The following is a 20,703-nucleotide window of genomic DNA, read 5'->3' on the forward strand; positions in this document are numbered from 1 at the left end:
CATCTGGCAAAATTCAACTGCATCCCGTTGCAGTCCAGGCCAGTAAAGTGTCTCTGTATTCAGTCTGTTTTTTTTCATCACTCCGAACTGACTTCTCGATGGTAACTCATCCACCATTCGCATCGCCTCGTTTCTGTACCACATTGGGAATATGATTTGATGAATCTCTTCTCATTTCTCATCTCCTTGAATATATGATAGTCTCCATTTCCTCATTTGGACATCATTTTTCAGGTAATAAAGCTCAGGGATACATTCAAAATTCCGAACGTATGTGCTTTTTGATGCAACTGCTTTAAACCTTTATCTTTCTGCTGTGACTCAATTAGTTTAGCTGAGCAAAAAAAAAAAAACATGATCACCTATTTGCTCCTGTTTTCTCTCAACTTTCTGATGGAACAAAGTATCTGTTCATGCCACTTAAGCTTCCTTATCTTTACACTTTTGGTATTTTCTGTTTCAACTCGTGACATTGGGACTTTGTTACCCACAATCAGGAAAATTTCAAGGATAAGACTCCTACATTGATTCAGTTGCCTGCATATCCACTGGCTTTTCAACGAGAGGAGCAGTAATCCTACCACTGAATCAGCTATATTTTCCGCAAGGACAAATTGTATTCCTGGAGCTGAGTTTGTCCAATACCTGTACCACAATTTCCCCACACTTTTCTTGGACACGCTATGCTCACTTTACATGATTTTGCACCTTTTGTCTCATGCTGAATTGCCTTTCGCTGTACCTTTTCTGGAAATATTCCTTCAGGAGTACATATCTCCTTATCAATTCACAGAGTATCCTGTGTCTCTTAATATTGCATTCTCTTTAACTGCCCTATGTGAATAAACTTTCCCTTTGCAGGTATATTTTATAAGCAGATCTGGTACTCCCTCCGTAACAAACCTCCAATCAGATTATAGACTCTGATGCAGCTTTCTAGTTTCCACTCTGCATTCTGTTACCGCTCCATCAAAACTCCCAGATTTATTCCTTTTTCCTATGTCTGTGTTTTTTTCTGAATCCACCAAAACAGTGATTTCACGTGACCTAATTTGTTGCAATGAAAACACCGGAGGCTTTTAAAAAATCTTCTCTGCCTCTTTCAAGTATTGCCTTCACCGAGATCTACGTCTCCCTTTCTACGTGGGGATTTCTCTTTGCCCCAATTTCTATCCATCATGGACTGAAATTGACTCTGGAAGCCAAAACAATGTTTATAACAATAATCACCAGTCATAATCATCAGCCTCTTCAGCTTCCAGCCTTGCCTTTATTACTGTAGTATCTTCCAAATGAGTTTGCACTATGTGAATGCTTAAACTCCTCCAAAGTAATTGTCTCTCTCAGAGCATTGTAGGTTTGCTCTCTTTCTAAAGCTCTTATCCATCTATCAAAATTGCTTTGTGTGATTCTTTCAAACTCAATATGGGTTCGAATAGGATCCTTCCTTAAATTCCTCACGTTGTCTGTCGGCTTTTGGCACATGCTCATATGTACATTTTCCCCTCCTCATACTCCCCGGATCCCTCCTCTGATAGTGTTGCGCATACCTCACTCGCTCTACCTATAAGTTTTGTTTGGGTCAACAAAACCTACATGGTCACTGGCCACTGAAATTCTTTAGCCAATTTCCTAGTCATTAATTTAGGCAAGCTGTGAATATACTGAAACGCATTTCTCACCAGGCTTTGGACGACCATGGGTTTACCCATCTTCAGTCTGTACCTCACTAAGCTGACCTTCAGCCTTCATCCTCATCCTTTTCAGCTGACTTTCCATTCTAAGTGTCCATCTCTGAAGCTCAAATGCTCCCTCTTTTTCTTTCTCTCTTGCTGAAGCTATTTATTTTTTTCTCTTTCCTCTGTTAAACCTATTCGTTATCGTTCTTCCTCTTCTGATTTTAGTCGTAGCTCAAACTGCTTCACCTCTGCTTCCAACTCAAGCTGCCTCTTTTGCGATTGAAGCTTACTCATCTCCACAGATCCTGATGGAGTTTCCAGCAAATTGGAATGCTGAGCTACTGCTGCATTCATCTCATCTTTCCTCACACCAGACGGTAGCTTTAACTCCCTTTGTCTACTAATTCCTGTGGCTTGGACTTATGTGCATTTCGTAAAACCCCCAAGGTTACTTTCTCCACCTCCAAAACAAGCTTTGTTCCTGCAGGAACCATTGCTATCTGAAGGTCTGTTTACTCACCTAATCAACACACGAAGTAAGAGACAATATCAATTGCCACTCGCTGTCTAAATTCCGCGAAGGCCCCTAATCTGTTATGGACCAGACCCTCCTCTCAAAACATTTTAAGCAGGTAGCCGGACGGTAAATTTTCTACTTGTTGAAGGTTAGTGTACAGCTGATATTCCCAGAGAGAATTAGCTGGTCAGACTGCCGAGTTTTAAACAAATGACATTTATTTGCCAAATTACAAAATTAAACATAAGGAACCGAAAATAGAATACCTGAATAACGTATCGTATCCGAACCTGACAGGCTATCCCGATTTAAAGATGCTGTTCCAATATACTTGCAACAATCCCAATAAACAAAACCCCTTAGCACCAAGAATAAAACTGACACAACTGCTTACAGGTTATAGTGTCGGAAGGGCAGAAGGAGGCAGAGAGCGTCCAGTGACCCTGACTCAACAAACCCCTGAACTGATCCAACCTGTCCACCGAGGGAGCTGGACAGGTCCTCCTGATTATACAGGGTACTTTTTAGAGACTTGAAAGGCTTCTTGGATGAGGCATTATGTGTTAGGTATAAACAAAAGGACCCCAAAGAACGTTTAAAAATTCTGACATATTGGAATCTTGGGTCCTTTAGACCCTCTTTCAAAACAACCAAGGACAACATAACCCTGTAAAAGGACTGGCTTTGTGAGAACATGCCACATTTGGCTTTGGACTGAATTCCAAAACTGTAAGTCTTACCGCTTTGAAGCCAATATAATGTATTAAGGTGTTTGTTAGTTTACATAAAACAGTGCTCAATCAAATTGTGTGTTGAAGATTCAGCATTGTCACGAGTGGAATGACCAGACATATCCACACTTCCTGTCTATGGTCAGGGCAAATATATCCACTGAGAATCTGTTGCTTGGCGCCTGTTCTAGTCAAGGAGAGACCAGCACGGAAACCACATGTAGATTGTGATTTTTTTTTTGTGGATGGTCATGGTGGAGCGTTCAGGTGGTTACAGCATTGTAAATGAATAACACAGCAGAATCATCTAACCCGCGATAAGAAAACGTCAATAATTCTCCCTCACAATTAACTCCACGAGAGCAAATGGAAATGGGAGATGTGACCATTAGCCAGCGATGTCAACATTCAATTCAATCCAGTTGTTATTTTGAACTGAAAGTCGTATTCCAAAAGGAGTTATCTGGATCTGTTTGTTCAATGACTGTGATTGATGTCACTCTCCATGGATCCTAATTATGTCACTGGATAGTTTTCCTCTTCTATTTGTACGGGGCTTCTTCCAATGCTTTTTCCCATTATTGATGCAGATGTATCACCAGCAACACTGACAAGGATCATCAGTTGCAGCGACAGGGAAAGGAGAGATCAGAATCTGAGAACCATAGACTGGAATGTTCCAACAATGGGCCAGAATCTGAGAACAGTAGATTGAATGTTTCAACAGTGGATCAGAATCTGAGAGCATTAGACTGGAATATACCAACAATGGATCAGAATCTGAGAGCATTAGACTGGAATATACCAACAATGGATCAGAATCTGAGAACAGCCGACTGGAATGACGCAACAATGGTTCATAATCTAAGAAAAATAGACTGGAATACTGCAACAATGGACAGGAGTTTATCTTGGGGTCTTTTGTATCTCTCCTGGTATTGGCACATATTACTAGATCGGATATTAGGTGTACTGCTGATTATTCAGGCTGGTTACTATCCCATGCTCGCTATTGTTGGTGTTCCTGGTAAGTCTCCCCATCACTATCGATTTATTAATCCCATGGTGAATTTCTGTGCTATTTCTGTTATCTATATTTAGTAAATACTGAAACTATTGTCTTCAGTTTCAAATGCAAACGCATTCATTACCCACAAATTTCAGAACCGCCCACACCCCCGCACACACAAACATCTGAAAACAAGACTGTTCACAACCACAAAGTACCTATTTTCCCCGAATTGATTTGTGTCTTGGTATTCTCTCCATCACCAAAGCAACTCACTCCCAGCTCCATGGTAGCGCCAGACCCTATCTTGACGTCAGTGTGAATGCTAAATAAACCATTATCTATACCTTGGTAAAAGTCAGACTTTATGGTTCCTGTTCTCTTCTAATCACTCTTTCCGTTACAAATGTTTCCATCAAAATCTTGTTCTTGTCTGTAAAGTAAATTCATGACAGGGACACGGTGTCAGAGTAGTAATGTCGCTGGCCACGTAATTCAGTGGCCCAGGTAACTACACTGTGGATACTGTTTCAAATCCTATCACAGATGATGACAGAACTTAAATTCAAATGACAGGAACTGGAAATAAAAGTGAATTTTACTAGTATAATCCCACCAGCACTTTGTCAATAAGTTTATCTATTTCACTGTTGTCCTTTGGTGATTAAATCTCACATTATTGCCTGGTCTGAATTAAGACTGACGTCAGACCCAATACCTTAAGGAATGGCCTCACAGTAAAAGGCATTTAGTGAGGTCCACAAATGCTGCCCTGTCAGTGATGCAGACATCCCATGAAAGGTAGAGGAAAAAAATGCCTCTAGAGATCAGAAACAAAAGGAACGAGTAAGTGCCAGAGAAACTGAACAGATTTGGCAGCCTCAGGTCGAGAGAAAAATAAAAGTGAAGTTTTGCGTCCAATCACCATACATCAGAACTGAATGCAGCTGGGAAATAGTGTGTTCGATGTTGATGACAGGGATGGCTGTTGTGAAAGGGAGAAGGAGTGAGTTGAATAGATAGAGAAAGAGAGAGGTAGAGAGAAAGAAACAAACAGAGGGACTGTTGATGATTAGCTGGAGTGGAAATAATAGTCCAGACTAATCTTATTTATTTTTCTCCTGTTCCCATATTACTGAAATGCATGCCCATGTGAGGTGTACCTCCATGTCCCAGTTTGAAGTGCGCTATGTCCCTTTGTCTCTCTTCCTTGAGTGTCATCATCTTCTTTTATTCAGTAATGGGATGTTGGGCCAGTAATTAATTCCTTTCCTGATTGTCCTTGAGAAGGTGTTGGTGAGCCGCCTCCCTGACCCACTGCAGCCTGTGGGCTTTAAGTAGTCAGTGCTGAGGTCCGCCCGGTTTCATTTATTTGAAAATTTTAGTAAGTGATATAACTGAGCGGCTGGCTTGGCCATTTCAAACTACAACTGTGTGTTAACCACAGTGCTGTGGTCTGGAGTCACATGTAAATCCGACCGGGTGAAGACAGTAGATTTCCTTCTCTGAAGTGCATTAGTGTTCCAGGTAGGACAAACACAATGGTTTCATTAGAGTCTCCATTCCTGACATTTTATTGAATGCAAATTCCAACATTTGCCGTGGTGGGATTCGAAACCGGGGTCTCGGTTATCACCTGAGTCTCTGGGTTATTATTCCAGAGAAAATACAGCTAGGCCATCACCGCTGCAGCATCTGTAACCATCTCCAATGGCAATAGTGGTGTTGTTGTTGGCGTGGCTGTGCTTAAAGCATAACGTTTTTCAAGGCAACAAAATGATTTGGCAAAAAATACCATCCTTCCCAGTTTGTATTTATGCGAAGGTGAGATGATGGCAAGTGTTCTTGGTGAAAAGGAGGTGGATGTCTTTGGTCATGAGCCACTGATAGAATTCATACGGAGCAGTAGGTAATCAGCCCAGTAAATGTATAGTGTCCTTCATTGCAAAATGATGGAAGTATAAGTATGAAGACACCTTACTGAATTTGTAAAGTGTTATTGAAACAGTACTTGGGACGCTGTGAACAGATTTTCTCTCCTTTATGAGGAATGATCTCCTTGCCACAATGAGACAGAATACAGGCAATGCGCCAGAGTAATCCCTGCGTTGAAGGTGCCACAAGGATAGTGTGAAGGAAATGAGTGCTTAATCTGTAATGCGAAAAAAGAATAAAATGTGATTGCAATAAAACTTGAGCGTTATGGACCAATATTCATTATTTTCAAAACTAAGCATTGATACCGTGAAATATTACGTGTTTCCCGCAATTTATGTTTTCTCATTTGGACAAATATATGATAGGGAATGTTAAGAAGGACATGGGCCAAGTACAGGAAAATGGAGTTAGCATGGATGGACATTTTAGTCTGAATGGTCCAGTTTGGGCTAAAGGGCACGTTGAACTCTATGACTCTGTGATAGTTTACATGTCCCTTTGGAGCCCCCATGTTGGTTGAGAGACAGCTCCAGGCTCTGACCAAACTCTCTCCGTCTCAACGCACGGTTGGAGTGAGACCCTGCACTGAGCATCATGTTGTTCACAAACTTGTCAGCAGCCACATTCTGACAGGGTTGGTCATTCTCAAAAGCTTCTGACATCCATACAGAAGACTAGCCCTGTCTTCTCGGAGATGGAAGATGCCTCCTTGAGATATGCCACAAACCATTCGGTGTGCCTTCTTACCATCAGCAAACCATGTTAATGTAACACGCGTGAAACATTAGCAAAGGAGCCAGGAGGCACAACATGGAGCAATCTGTCTGTGCAGCCTCTGCTTCATTAGTTTGTAGTGTTGCAGCATCAATTACATCCTCCTATTTTAGTGTAACAGTTTGGATGGGCTGAATGGCTTCTTCTGTTCATTTGTCAATGTCTCGGGTCGTTGAATGTCCCCTTCATCGTTCCAGGGAAGAGGTCCACTATTGGGTGACGCGTGGTAGCTGCTTACTTGCGTGTTGTGCTGACTAGATTCCTTACCTTCCTGTGTAACATTAAACAAACAGGAGGCTGGAAGAAACAGCAAGCCAGGCCGCATCAGGAGGTGGAGAAGTCAACACTTCAAGTATACCCGTTCTTCAGGACTGCGAGTGGGGGAAGGGGGAACTGCAGATAAAGAGGGGATGGAGTGGTTGGGGTGGGGAGAGCAGCAGGATGGTTAAGTTGCAGATAGGTGGACACAAGTGGTGGGTGCAACCTGGTTGGTCGATGGGAGGGATGAATCCGGTTGGGAGCTCGAAGGTGGGGTCATTTGGTGAAATGGAAGGGAGAAGGCGGGACTGGAAAGGGAGTAGGGCCATGGTTAGGAAGGTTATTCCAAATTGGAGAACCCAATGTTGAGTCCTCCAGGTTGTAGGCTAACCAGGCAGAAGGTAAGATGTTGTTCATCCAATTTGCGGTCTGACTCACTGTGGCAACAGAGGAGGCCAAGTAGGTCATGTTGGAAAGGAATTGGGAAGGGGAATTGAAATGGGTGGTGACTGGGAGCTCAGGTCGGCCGCTGTGGGCCCGGTCTTAATGCTCGGCGAAATGAGCCCTTAGTTTACGTTGCTCTCCCCGATGTAGAGAAGACCACATCAGGTGAACCTGATGCAGTAAACTAGGTTGAAGGAGAGGCAGGTGACCTCTGTTTCACGTGGAAGGACTGTTTGGGGTCTTGGATGAGATGAGGGAGGTGGTGTGCCAGCAGGTGATGCATTTTTTTCATCTGCAGGGTCAGATGCCAGTGGGGCTTGGCGGGTTTGGTGGGGAGTGTGGCACGAACCAAAATTAGTGAAGTGATTGGTCCTTGTGGAAGATGTGTCAGGTGATGGGATCCAACCTCGTTAACTGTATCTGGTGCTACTGATGTGGTCTTCTCTATATCAGGGAGACCAAATGTAAACTAAATGGAATGCTTTGCTGAGCATCTCAGCTGGGCCAGTAAGGGCAGATTTGACCTCCCAATCACCTCCGATTTCAATTCCCCCTCCCACTCCATTTCCGACATGGTCATCCTTGACCTCCTCCATTGCCACAACGAACCAAAGCACAAACTGGAGGAACAACACCTCATATTCCACCGGTGCAGCCTACAGCACGGGAGACTCAACATTGACTTTTCCAATTTCTAGTAACCTCCCTTCCAATACCCCGACTCCCTTCCCAGCCTCTCCTCCTTCCTTTCCTCTGATCAATCCATCTTCCAACTGACACCTGGATTCATTCCTCCCATTGACCAACCCGGTGGTACCCTCTAACTGTGTTCCCCACCTCACCACACCGCTTCCTCCTACTCTTGCACCTCGACGATTTATCTGTACACACCGTTATCCCCACCCCAGTCATGAAGAAAGCTTATGCCCAAGGATTGGACTTCTTCTCCTGATGCTGCCTGGCCTATTGCGTTCTTCCAGTCTCCTGCATTCCAACATTTGTAGTTTTTAAAAAAATCTTCTTGTGCAATAGTTAAGAGATAGTAAATGGGCTGTGCCTCTTCTTATCCAATAGCTTCAATGGGCTGAATGGTGTTCTCACATTTCTGTGACACCAGCTTGAGATTCAGAATGACCTGCTCTTTTTTAGTTCTTTGGAAATATTCAGGGTCCAGTAGTACTGTTACATTAATGTTACCTAGACGTTAACAGCATGAGCTTGAACGTTGACCAGGTTTTGATGTTTTATGTGATATTTTCTGAGCATCCTCACTTCTGATCTAATGATGGAGGGTAAGACGTTGATGAACCAGCTGAAGATGTTTGTGCCGAGGACGCTACCCTGAAGATCGCCAACATAGATATCTAGGGACTGAGAGGATTGATCTGCACCAGCCACATGGTGTCCTGAATGGCCCAACCACTTGGGAGTTTACAACTGATTCCCATTAGGTTCAATGTTATTCAGTCTCCTTGACACATTCCTCAGTCACACCCTGCCGTGATGTCAGGGCCAGTCACTCTGATACTGTGCTCATATATTTTGTTCATGTCAAAGGTCAAGGTAGATCCGTGGGGACTGTTTCCTTCTCTCAGAGGGTAGTGACTATTCTGGCCTCTCTATCTCAGACAGCTACATCTCTGAAAGTGTGGGGGAGCAGAATGGTGTTAATGGATCTTGACACATCAGGGAGTTGAGGGCTACAAAGAATTGGGCAGAGAAGAGAAATTAATGCCGGGAGAGATCAGCCCTGACCTTATTGAAGGCTTTACAGGCTATATAGCCTGGTGTTATTCCAGTGTACCCCATAGGCCAGTCATTTTGTTGCCTCTTCCATTTCCTGTGTTATTGACTTCAAGTAGCTGAATAGCCTGATCATGTTGCTGCATGATCTAGAATGGGTCTAGTTCTGTTGCCTTGAGGGCTGATTGGCCTCCTCCTGTAACTGTATATCATACTCCAGGGGCTGAAAAGCCTCATCCTGTTCTGGTGTAACTGAAATCCATATAGACCAGATCTACCACCCTTGGAGAAAGTGAACACTGCAGATGCTGGAGATCAGAGTTGCAAAGTGTGGCACTGGAAATGCCTAGCTGGTCAGGCAGCATTCAAGAAGCAGGAGTATCGAAATCTTGGACATTCCTGATGATAGGGATATGCCAAAACATCGATTTTCCTTCCCCTCCAATGCTGCCTGATCTGCTGTTCTTGTCCAGCACCACACATTTGGACGTCTACTGGCCCGACCTAGTCAACCTTCCTGGTCACGTCATCAAAGAAATTTACCAAATTCTTCAGGCATGAACTTCCACTGAAAAAGCCATGCTTACTATTCCTAATCAAACCTTGTTTTCCGAATGCATGTACATCTTATCCTTCAGAATCTTCTCAAGTAATTTACCTACCACAGATGTTAAGCTGACTGGTCTGTATTTCCCAGGCTTTATTTTTTCAGTCCTTCTTGATTAAGTGCACATTTGCTATCCGTCAGTCTTCTGGGATCTCACCTGTGATAACTGATGATCAAAATTATCAGCCACGGCCCCTGCAAATTCTTCTCTAGCCCCTTTCAGTGTTCTTGGATATATCTGGTAAAGACCATGAGATTTCTCCAACTTCAAAGATTCTAGTACATCAATTACCTTCTCTACTGTGATACAGACTGTCCCTAAGATATCATCACTAATTTCCCCAAATTCCCATATATTCATATCTTTCTCCACTGTAAATATAGAGGTGAGATATTTGTTGAGGATATCGCCTATCTCTTATGGTACTACACATGCATGTCCACTTTGGCCTTTGAGGGGTCTTATTCTCTCTTTAGTTAATGATTTTCCTTTAATATACTTAAAGTGCCTCTTTGGATTCACCCTGATCTTCTCAGTCAAGGTTATCTCATACCACCTTTTCAACCTCCTAATTTCCTTCTTCAGTAAACTCCGATATCCCCTGTACACCTCCAGGGATTTCCGTGATCCAAGCTGCCTCTACCTGAGACACGCCTCCACATTTTGTTTGGTCAAAGCCTAAACATTTCCTGTTATCCAGTGTTCCTCATTCCTGTCAACGTTCCTATCATCCTCACAGGAACATATAGATCTTAAGCTCCCAATTGCTGGAGGTCCCTTTGCTTGCAAACAGACTACTCCGATCAACTCCTGCAAACGCCTGTCTGAGTCTATCAAAATTAACCTTGCCCCAATTTAGAACTTGAATCTGTGGACCAATTTCTTCCCTCTCCATAACTATTTGCAAATTAACAGAACTATGGTCACTGGACCCAAAGTGCACATCTACTGTCACCTCACTCACCTATCCTGATATATTTCGTAAGAGTAGGTCAAATATTGCCCCTTCCCGATTAGGACCCTCTATATACTGCTGGAGGAAACTTTCCTGACGCACTTAATTGATTCCATCCCATCAAATCCCTTAATGCTCTGGCAGTTCCAGTCTGAGTTATAAAAATTAAAACCCCTATTATGACAACCCGAATGTTCCCTGCAAGTCTCCCCAAACTCTCTAGATATTTTTGTTACTGTAATTCCTGTTGACTGTTTGGGGGCCTATATTACAACCCCAATAAGGTCACCATCCGCTTCTTCTTTCTTAGTTCCACCCACAAAGCCTCACTGGATGATTCATCAGTTATTTTATCTCTGATCAGTGCTTTCTACTCCCCTTGATTAGAAATGCTACTGCCCTCCAACTTTCCACCATCTCTGTCCCTCCTAATGCATTTATCCTTTTACATTAAAGGTCAGTCCTACCCATCCCTCAGCCATGTTTCTGTAATAGCTAGACTATCCAGTGCCGATTATCTATCCACACCCTGAATTCATTGGCCTTACCTGTCAGCTCTTTCACATTGAAATAAATGCAATTTAATCAACAGGCACTCCTTGCTCCCTAAATGTTCCAGCCTGGTCTATCTCCTCAACGTACTATTTCTGAATACTGTATTTCCTTCCAGCCTCACACTTGCTCTTGAGGGTACCACCTCCTGCCAATCTCGTTTAAACACTCCCTTGTAGCACGAGCAAAACTGGCTGCGAATACATTGGTCCCCCGTCCAGTGCATGTGCCACCAGTCCCTCTTGAACAGGTCAACTCTGTCACAGAAAAGCTCCCAATGATCAAAAAATATGAATCCCACCCCCTGCACCAATTCTTTAGTCACATACTTATCCGCCATATCTTCCTGTTCTTACCTACACTAGTTCATGAAAATGGAAGTCATCAGGTGACTGTCAACGTCCTGTTTTTTACCTTTTCTTCGAGCTCTCAGTAATCACTCTGAAGGACCACATTTCTATGTCTACCTGTGTCATTTGTGCCAACGTGCACAATGACTTCTAACAGTTCACACCTCCCCCCACGCCCCCCAACTCCAGCAGAAACTCAGAGACATCCTGGACACTGACAACTGAGAGGCAACACACCATCCTGGTTTCCCGTTTGAGGCCACAGAATCTCTCATTTCTAAGACCCTGTTTACTTTTATCCTTTCCCATTGCTCCCCAGACCCAGTCGTAATGCAACTAAGCTGGCTACTGCTGCTTTCCCCTAAACGGTCATTTCCTGACACCCATTTCCCAACACCACAAAGTCAGTATCAAAAATGGTATACTTGTTTTCGAGAGGAATGCCACAGGGGATTCCTACACTCTCTGCCTACTCCCTTCCCCATTCCTGGTTGTCGTCCAGCTACTCTCTGCCTGGAACACGACAGGAAGCAAGGAACGCCTGCTGGATTAAATTGCGTTTATTTAAATGCAACACGGCTGACAGGTAAGGCTGATGAACTCAGGGCGGGGATCTTTACATGGGACTGGGTTATGACAGTCTTTAAAGAAACATGGCTAAGGGAGGGACTTGTGTATGACCACCTCACTAAAGCTCTTACCTCTGAAGTACTCTGTATCTGGATGATCCGGATAACAGCCAACTCCAGATCCTGAACACTGTCTCCCAGGAACTGCAGCTGGTTGCACTGCCCACACGTGTAGTCATCAGGGACAAAGGAAATCCCCCTGAGCTCCCACATCCCGCAGGTGGAACGTGCAACTGCCCTAATTGCCATCTCAACTGTTGTCAAACCAAAATTAAAAAGACTTTATGTGAGCTAACCTGTACCTTTTGCTGAGCCTCTGCTCACCAAAGCCTCTGGAACCAAAGCATTACTACCTATTTTGCCACTAACAGCACGTCAATAGACCACTCCACATTTAGTTTTGGTTAGGGAAGGAGGGAAACACTGCAGTGATGCATTGTTTGGGACTTAAGCACCCCTTGACCCCAGACCCATACTTGGAATTGGAGAGTGTCTTGCTGAGGTTTTCCTCCTCGTCGTGGTGACTGCGCTGATGCAAATATTCACCCTGACAGCCAATCCACCTTGGCGCAGTCCTCTGATCTTTTCTGTCTATGAGTACTGCATTTGTGAATTCCTTGAATCTATTGATTGCTTTCCAAACGGTGTCTCATTCTGGAGGGAGAGATGCTGGTGTTACAGTGAATACAGTGAAAAGGTTTACCATTAGATATATGAGCGATATAATGCCCATCCGCTCGCTGACTCTGTTTTTCCTTTCAATTAGGGTACATTTATTCTGATAACCTTCAATTCCATTTTCCAGCATTTTCCCTGTAACCCTTGTTTAAAACTCTGTCCATCGCAGCCTTGAACATATTTAGTGATCATTCCTCAACAGCTATCTCAATTTTCTACAATTGTTTCCCTCCCACTGAGGTGAGACTTGGTGGTCTTTAATCCCATGGCTTTTTTTCTAGATTTCTGTGTGGAAGTTGAACCTACATTAGATGTTATCATGTTCGATCATACCAACTTTGTGGCCAGAGGCAAAACAAAAAAAAAAGCAACACAACGTTTAAGAACCTGTAATCTCCTCCCTCATCTTCCACGTCAGTCGAAGATACAGTTCATCCGTATCAAGGGATTTGGCCACATTTTATCATACACCAACTTCCAATTCTTCCTCAGATTCTGTGTCAATTTGCGCAAGGTCACACTGTCAGGAACAGACATTGAATACAGTAACTGCTCCTCCAAAGTGAAGACAAATATGTAGTACGTCTTTGACATATTCTCTGGCTGTGCTCATGCTGCCTCCTCGGATCCTAATACTCTCTATTCTTTCTCTTGTTACCCTCTTACCCTTAATAAACCGATAAAATGTCTTTGGATTCTTGAAAATGCTGCCCACTAATATTTTTATCACCGCTGCACCCCCACCCTCTTTTTGCTCTTTTACTTACTTTCTTGAGTTTAGACCTTCACGTTCTCTCCTCTTCTGGGACCACAATTGACCTGTTCCCTTTATGCCTGTTTTAAGCTTCTCTTTCATTGTTAATTCCATTCTGAATATATGTAGATATCCCAGACTCTCTGGGCTGGATTTTCTACATTTCATCTTTGGTGTAACATGTTGTGGTGACACTCTCATCAATTCCATTGTGAGCATTTGATCCCCCCCCCCCGCCCCCACCTATACGCTGTTCTGTTACAGTTTCACCCAGAAGCAACTGTACTGTGGCCAGATCCTGTCTTTCTCTTGGTAAGACCTGCCTCCATCATCCAATTTACTTTTAATTTTCAAACCATTTTCTTTTGGTCTTTTCCTTAACAAGCTAAAAATGCTTGAGTCACGGTCACTGGTCCTACAATGCTCTCCCAAACCTGCCTGGCACCTGACTGGCTTCGCTCCCCACAGTGACGCCTATGCGCTGCTCCGCCCATCGTTGTATCTGCTCCATGTTGATATAAGAGTCTCTCTGGAATAAATGTCAAGTCATCTTCCCCACTTTAAAAAAAAACAGTCCTAATGAATATTTGGAATTGAAATGTCTAAATATAATAATCCTATTATTGTTTTTACACACCTCAGTGAATTGTTTATATATCTGCTGCTGTATTTAATTTTATGTGAGAGTCGATAATATATCCCCAGCAGTGCATCTGTCATCGTTTTGATCCTAACCTCAACGCACAAAGCGTCATTTTAATACCCTTCCAAGATAAGATGCTAGCTAACTGCCGTCATTGACTCCATAATTAATAAGGCAACGCCACCTTCTCTTTTACCCTTCTCCTGTGCTGTCCATAGTTCTTGTACCACAGAATATTGAGTTGTCAGCCCTGACCACCCTCAAACACATCTCTGTGATGGCAAAAATGTCACACTGCAAAAATGTCATCTCATTCCCTTATCACACCTGTCGGTCCGATAATATTCCCAACATTAAGGTAAAGGACATCCAGCCTGGAATATAGCACATGGAATACTCTGTACCTTGCAGTTCTTCAGTCATTTATTGTTTGTTATCAAACTGCCTTTCCATGAACTAAAACTGTAACTCTGGGACTGAATGAATAATTGTTGAATTGTAATTTCTTTTTTAATTTATGTGTTAATCAAATGCAACGTTCCAGAACTGAACAGACAGCTCCAAATACCTTACTTTGCTTAGTGTGCAGAGAGGTCAGCCCTCAGTAATGGAAAACGTGAGGACTGCAGATGCTGGAGATCAGAGTCGAAAAGTATGTTGCTGGTAAAGCTCAGTGAGTCAGGCAGCAACCGAGGAGCAGGAGAGTGAAAACTTTGAGCACAGTCCCTTCATCAGGAAGACATTGGTGCGTTCACATTATTTCCATTCCATGGGAAATTTGGAACTGTAGCTGCTCAGGAGGGCAGCACTGTATATAGCCCTGAAATGGAAACCAGTCAATCAGTTGTTTGGACAGGGGGGAGACAAAGTAAGGTGAGTACAGACTGATTGAAGTACAAACAGAAGGATAGATAAGTCCTTTGGACCAGACAGGAAGCACCCAAGGTTACCAGAGGAAGTGAGGGAAGAGATTGCTGCACCTTTGTAGATGATCCTTGCATCCCCACTGTCCACTGAAGTATTGCCTGATGATTGGAGGGTGGAAAAAGTTATTCCCTTGTTCAGGAAAGGCAATAGGGATAATCCTGCGAAATACTGGCCAGTCAGTCTTACTTCTGTATTGGGAAAAGTATTGGAGAGGATTCTGAGAAACAGAATTTATGATTACTTGGAAAGTGATAGTTTGATTAGAGATAGTCAGCATGGCGTTTTGAGGGACAATCATGCCTCACAGAACTTATTGAATTCTTTCAGGATGGGATCAAACACGTTGATGAAGGTAGAGCAGTGGATGTGATGTACATGGATTTTAGCATGGTGGTTCATAAAGTTACCATAAGATCGGCCCATTCAGAAAGTAAGGAGGCATGGGGTACAAGGAAACGGAAACCTGTGTGTGTGGATACAAATTGTCTGACCTGTAGAAGACTGATAGTGGTAGAACATGGAAAGGATTCATCCTGGAGGTTGGTGACCAGTAGCGTTCTTCAGGAATCGTTTCTGGGTCTGCTGTTCTTTGTGATTTTTACAAATGACTTGGATGATAAAGTGAAAGGGTGCTTTAGTAAGTTTTACAATGTAATAAAGATGTTAGAGTTATGGATATTGTTAAGGGCTGTCTTAGGTTGTAATTGGACATTGACAGGATTAGCTGGTAAATGGAAGATGGAGTTCAACTTGGATAAGTGTAAAGCGATTCATTTTTTAAGGTCGAATTCGAATGCAGCATACAGGTTTAAAGGCAGGATTATTGGTAGACTGGAGGACCATAAGGATCGTGTGGTCCATATCATAGGATGCTCAATGTTGTAACCCAAGCTGATAAGGTTGTTAAGATGTCTGGTGTTTTCATTAGCCAGGGATTGCGTTTAAGAGCCGCAAGGTTACACTGCAGCGCCAAGAATCTCTCTTGGGACTACACGAGGAAAATTGTATTCAGTTCTAGTCGCCTCATTTCTGAAAGATGTTGAGACTTCGGAGAGAGTGCCGGGGAGATTTACCAGTAAGCTTACGAGACTGGATGGCATGTCTTACAAAGAAGTGTTGAGGGAGCTAGGGCTTTCCTCCTTGGAGCAATAAAGAATGGGAGTTGACTTCATAGACGTGTATAAGATGATGAGAGATATAGGCAGAATTCATAGCCAGAGAGTTTTTCGCAGGGTGGAAATGGCTATCTCGAGCGGGCATAAGTTTAGTATGATTAGAAGAAGGTTTGAGGAGATGTCAGAGGTAGGTTCTTTAAACAGAGAGTGGTGGGTGCTTGGAATGCACTGCCAGCAGCGTTAGTGGAGTCAGCTGCATAACGGATATTTAAGTGACTATTGGATAGACACATGAATGATAGCACAATGAACGGTATATCAGTTAGCCTGAACTTCGAGTAGGATAAACGTTCGGCAGGACAAGAAGGCTTGAAGGGTTTGCACTAAGCTGTACTGTTCTGTGCTTTATGTTTCACCCAGCCTCTGGATTCTTTTCAATTGTTGAATGTGTGAGGGAGTGATCTGAGTGAGATTAGGAAGCTGGGGAGGGGCGTTAGCCCAAAACTTCCAGTTATGTTGTTCATTGTTCCATTCACCTGACTGCCAGTGCAATATGTGACGTGTCCTACACCAGACAGGCTCCGCCAAGTTCAGTTATTAACGTAATTCTTGACTTGTCATTTGCTGCTGTTTTCTTCAGATACAATCTGTTGGGTGACCCATGTATTAATCAGATGTTTGCTATGTTTCGTGAATTGCGCAAAAATAAGACGTCAACTATCATTATTCGACTGAACTATAATCTCTGAAAAGAATTAGGCTGATTCTATATTTATGGAACAAAACTATAAACTCCTGTCAAGATTTTCTAACACAGAAATAAAGAATGTACATTTTATTTTGTATCAAACAAACAACATGGATGTAACTCTTTTGGTGATCAGAATTACACACACAATGTCAGGATTTAAAACAATGCATTGTCACTCCAACATTTTGAAAGTGGTTGGCTTCTGAGTGATTACATGTTCAGGGTGAGCTAACGATTGAATAATCAAATAGAATTAGCATTCTTATATATTTATATATATCAATCAGTTCAATTTCTCACTAAAATGTACAAGCTTCAGCTATTTGTCAGCGAATTAAAAATGGCTATAGTTCAAAATGCTCTGTGAATATTAAACTAACTAAATGATTTGTGCTATCAAATTTTAGTGAACGACAATTTGAAAACGTTTAACTTTTAGAAAGAATGTCATTTAATTTGAAATGCAGACAGTGAACAAAAACGATGAGCATATTATCGTGTAAGTGAAAAGTCAAACCTTTTCAAAGAGATTTGTGCCAAAGCAATGACAGATTTGTTTTCGTAATTGGAATTCAACATTTCAAATATTCATATTCTGAGTAATAATTAGATTATTTAATGAAGCTGACCTTGCAGTAGTTGCATTTTAAATGCTTATGCTGCACTAAATAATCAGATATTCGTGAGTATTTACAATGGGAAATAATCGGATCCTGACTTTTATTCGCATCAGACACATGATAGAGTGCAAAACCTTAAAGTACAGGAGGAGGCCATTGGCCACTGTGTGTGCATCAGTTCCAGGAATGTCTCCCAAGCCCCTCCCATTTGCCAGCCCTATCTCTGCAGCCTGTTAAATTCATATTTCCAAATGCATATCCAGTTCTATTTTTTTAATGTTCATCCACAACTCTCCCAGGCAGTTCCATTCCAAATCCTAACAACTCTCTCAATAAAGAAGTGTTTCCTTATCTCATTCCTGGCTCTTTTGCTGACAAGCTTGAAATTAGAACTCCTTGATGCTGTAATGCCAACTAACGGAAACAGAGTATTCCTGTTTTACTCTACAACGTTTTTTCATACTTTTGAGCACTGCAATAAGTTCACATATTTGTCTGTTCTGCTCAAGCAAAAATAATCCTTGCAAGAACTGTTACAAGCACTACATCGGAAAAACAGTCAGAAAACTAGCCACCTGGATACATGAACAACAACTGGCCAGAAGAAAAAGACATGACCCACTATCACTGGTATCCTTACTTATAGATGAGGAAGTACACGATTTAGACTGGGTCTGCATATCCATCTAGGACAAGCCAAACAGAGACACGCACGAGAATTCCTAGAAAAATAGTATTCCAACCTGAACTCTATCAACAAACATATCGATTTTGATTCCATCGAACACTCTCTGACAAAAAGAACTGGACATAAAATCACCAATACTGGAAATTACATCACTGACTCAAGGAAACCTAAACACATAAATAGTAAATGGGACATAATACCAGCAGTTCACCGAAGGCTCACTGATAATGTTCCCTAGTACAGTATGAACCATCTGAAAATGAACTCTCCAACTCAGCGAGCAAACTGACATCCAGAAGAAGCACAATTTCTCTCATCCTCCCTTTAACTAAATACTTCATTCCACTTGTCATTCCGATTATTTTAAGGTTATTTGCATTCTTTTGCAAAGTAATATAGTGTCTTTCTGTGTGTGTTTGAATGTGTGTGTGTATATGATAGAGAGAGAGAGACAGCGAGCGAGAAAGAGAAAGAATAATCCTCTTTAATCCCTGGATTACTCCCCGTGCCATGTGGAAAAGAGAGAAGGATGAGGAAGACACTAAAGCTTAACATGTTGTTAAAAATCTAGTTCAGGGGTGAGAGTTCCAGATTGTTGTATCATTGGGATCTCTTCCAGGACAGGTGGGGACCTGTACAAAAAAGACAGATTGTATCTTAACTGTACAAGTAGCATCATCCTTGTGGGGATGTTTTCTAGTACAAGTCAGATGGATTTGAATAAACCAGGAGAGTGAGAACCAAAGCAGAATATCAGGAACTGAGCAGAAGGTAGAGGTGAATAGGACATCAGGCACGGTCAGTCTAATGACCATGCCGAGAGAAGGAATCAAAACAGTGAGTTGGGAGTTGGAATAAATTATAGAGAGGAGGCGCAGGTTTTTCAGAGATTAACAAGTAAGGATGGAGAGTGTGGGGGATGTGAGGGAGTGAGGTGTGTGGGATCAGGGAGACAGTGCACAAGAAAATGTTAAATGGGAAAGAGGTTGGGCTGGGAAATTCCATGATAAACAACTGGCAGCAAAATACAGGAAAACTTGCTGCTTGTAAAAGTGAATACCTGGGAAAGAACTTATTATGCTTCAGATAAAGAACACCCTTATTGCTAGAGGTCTGTATTATAATGGAGGAAAAGCTGTCTTCATATTATGGCTGTAGCTTTACTAATGGTTGCATACAGCTCGAATAGTGACAGTGTTGTTGTTGGACAGCATCCACTGAGAATATGAATTCCACTGGATGGTCCCAGAGATGGCTGGGCTGCCTTTAGTTGAGTGAGTGCTGAAGATGCATGAGATGATGCTGGTTTGTAATATAACCACTTACTGAGTACAGTCAAAGGAACAAAGCAGCAACTGCCATTGTTAATTGTTTCAGAATATACCAGAGTGTTCATGGCTGCCACTGCAAAGAATCATTCAATGAAAAACAGGCCTATCACGTCTGTGCCAGCAAGTGCATATCCAAAGACATTTTAACCGTTTGTGAGGTTACCTGCCTCAACCACCCATCGAGACAAAGCATTCCAGATTCATACCATCCTCTCAGTTCGAAACACATTCCACAAATCCTCTCTCAATCCCCTGACATTCACTTTAAAAGTGTGTCTCTTTGTTTTTGATCCTTTGACGAAGGAAAACAGCTGCTGTCTGTTCATCCGTTCCATACCCCATTTGCTCTTGTACACCTGTACCATATTCCCTCCTTAACCTTCCCTGCTGCAAAGAAAAAAGGAGCAAATTTAGCCCTCCTCTTTCATACTTACTTTTGAGTACTCACTTGTCTTGTTACTTCTGACTTGCATCTTCCCAAATTATCGGTGTTAAGTTTCATCAGGCCATTGATCTGGCTATCTGAATAATCTGTTTATATCCTCCTGTAGCCTGACACTTCCCTCCTGACTGTGATCCACCCCCAGCCCATCTTTGTGTCATCTATAACATTGATCATCATTTCACTGCTCGCCACCTCCACATTCTCACAATCGTCATTTCTGAATATCACAAACAACCAGTGATTTCCTTCCTGTTCGCCAGATGTTATTTAGATGATGATTGGACAATTACAGTCTCTTGCTTTTCCTATTTTGGTGAATTTATGAGTGATGTAGTTAACGCATTTTATGAGGGATCCACAATTAACATTTTCGAACACAGAGTTGAATTCACCTTTTACACTCCGCCCCTCTGCATGTTTTGTTTATAAACATTGTAAATAATTTAGGATAAACTAGGATTTGGCATTTTGCGGTAGAACATTAGCATTTTGTGTGGCACTGTTCTTTGTAACATTCCCTGCAATAGCCAGAGCTGAAGAAATTTTTCATCTGCAGGATGGACA

The sequence above is a fragment of the Chiloscyllium punctatum genome, chromosome 30 (genome assembly GCF_047496795.1).
Source record: "Chiloscyllium punctatum isolate Juve2018m chromosome 30, sChiPun1.3, whole genome shotgun sequence".
NCBI lineage: Eukaryota > Metazoa > Chordata > Chondrichthyes > Orectolobiformes > Hemiscylliidae > Chiloscyllium > Chiloscyllium punctatum.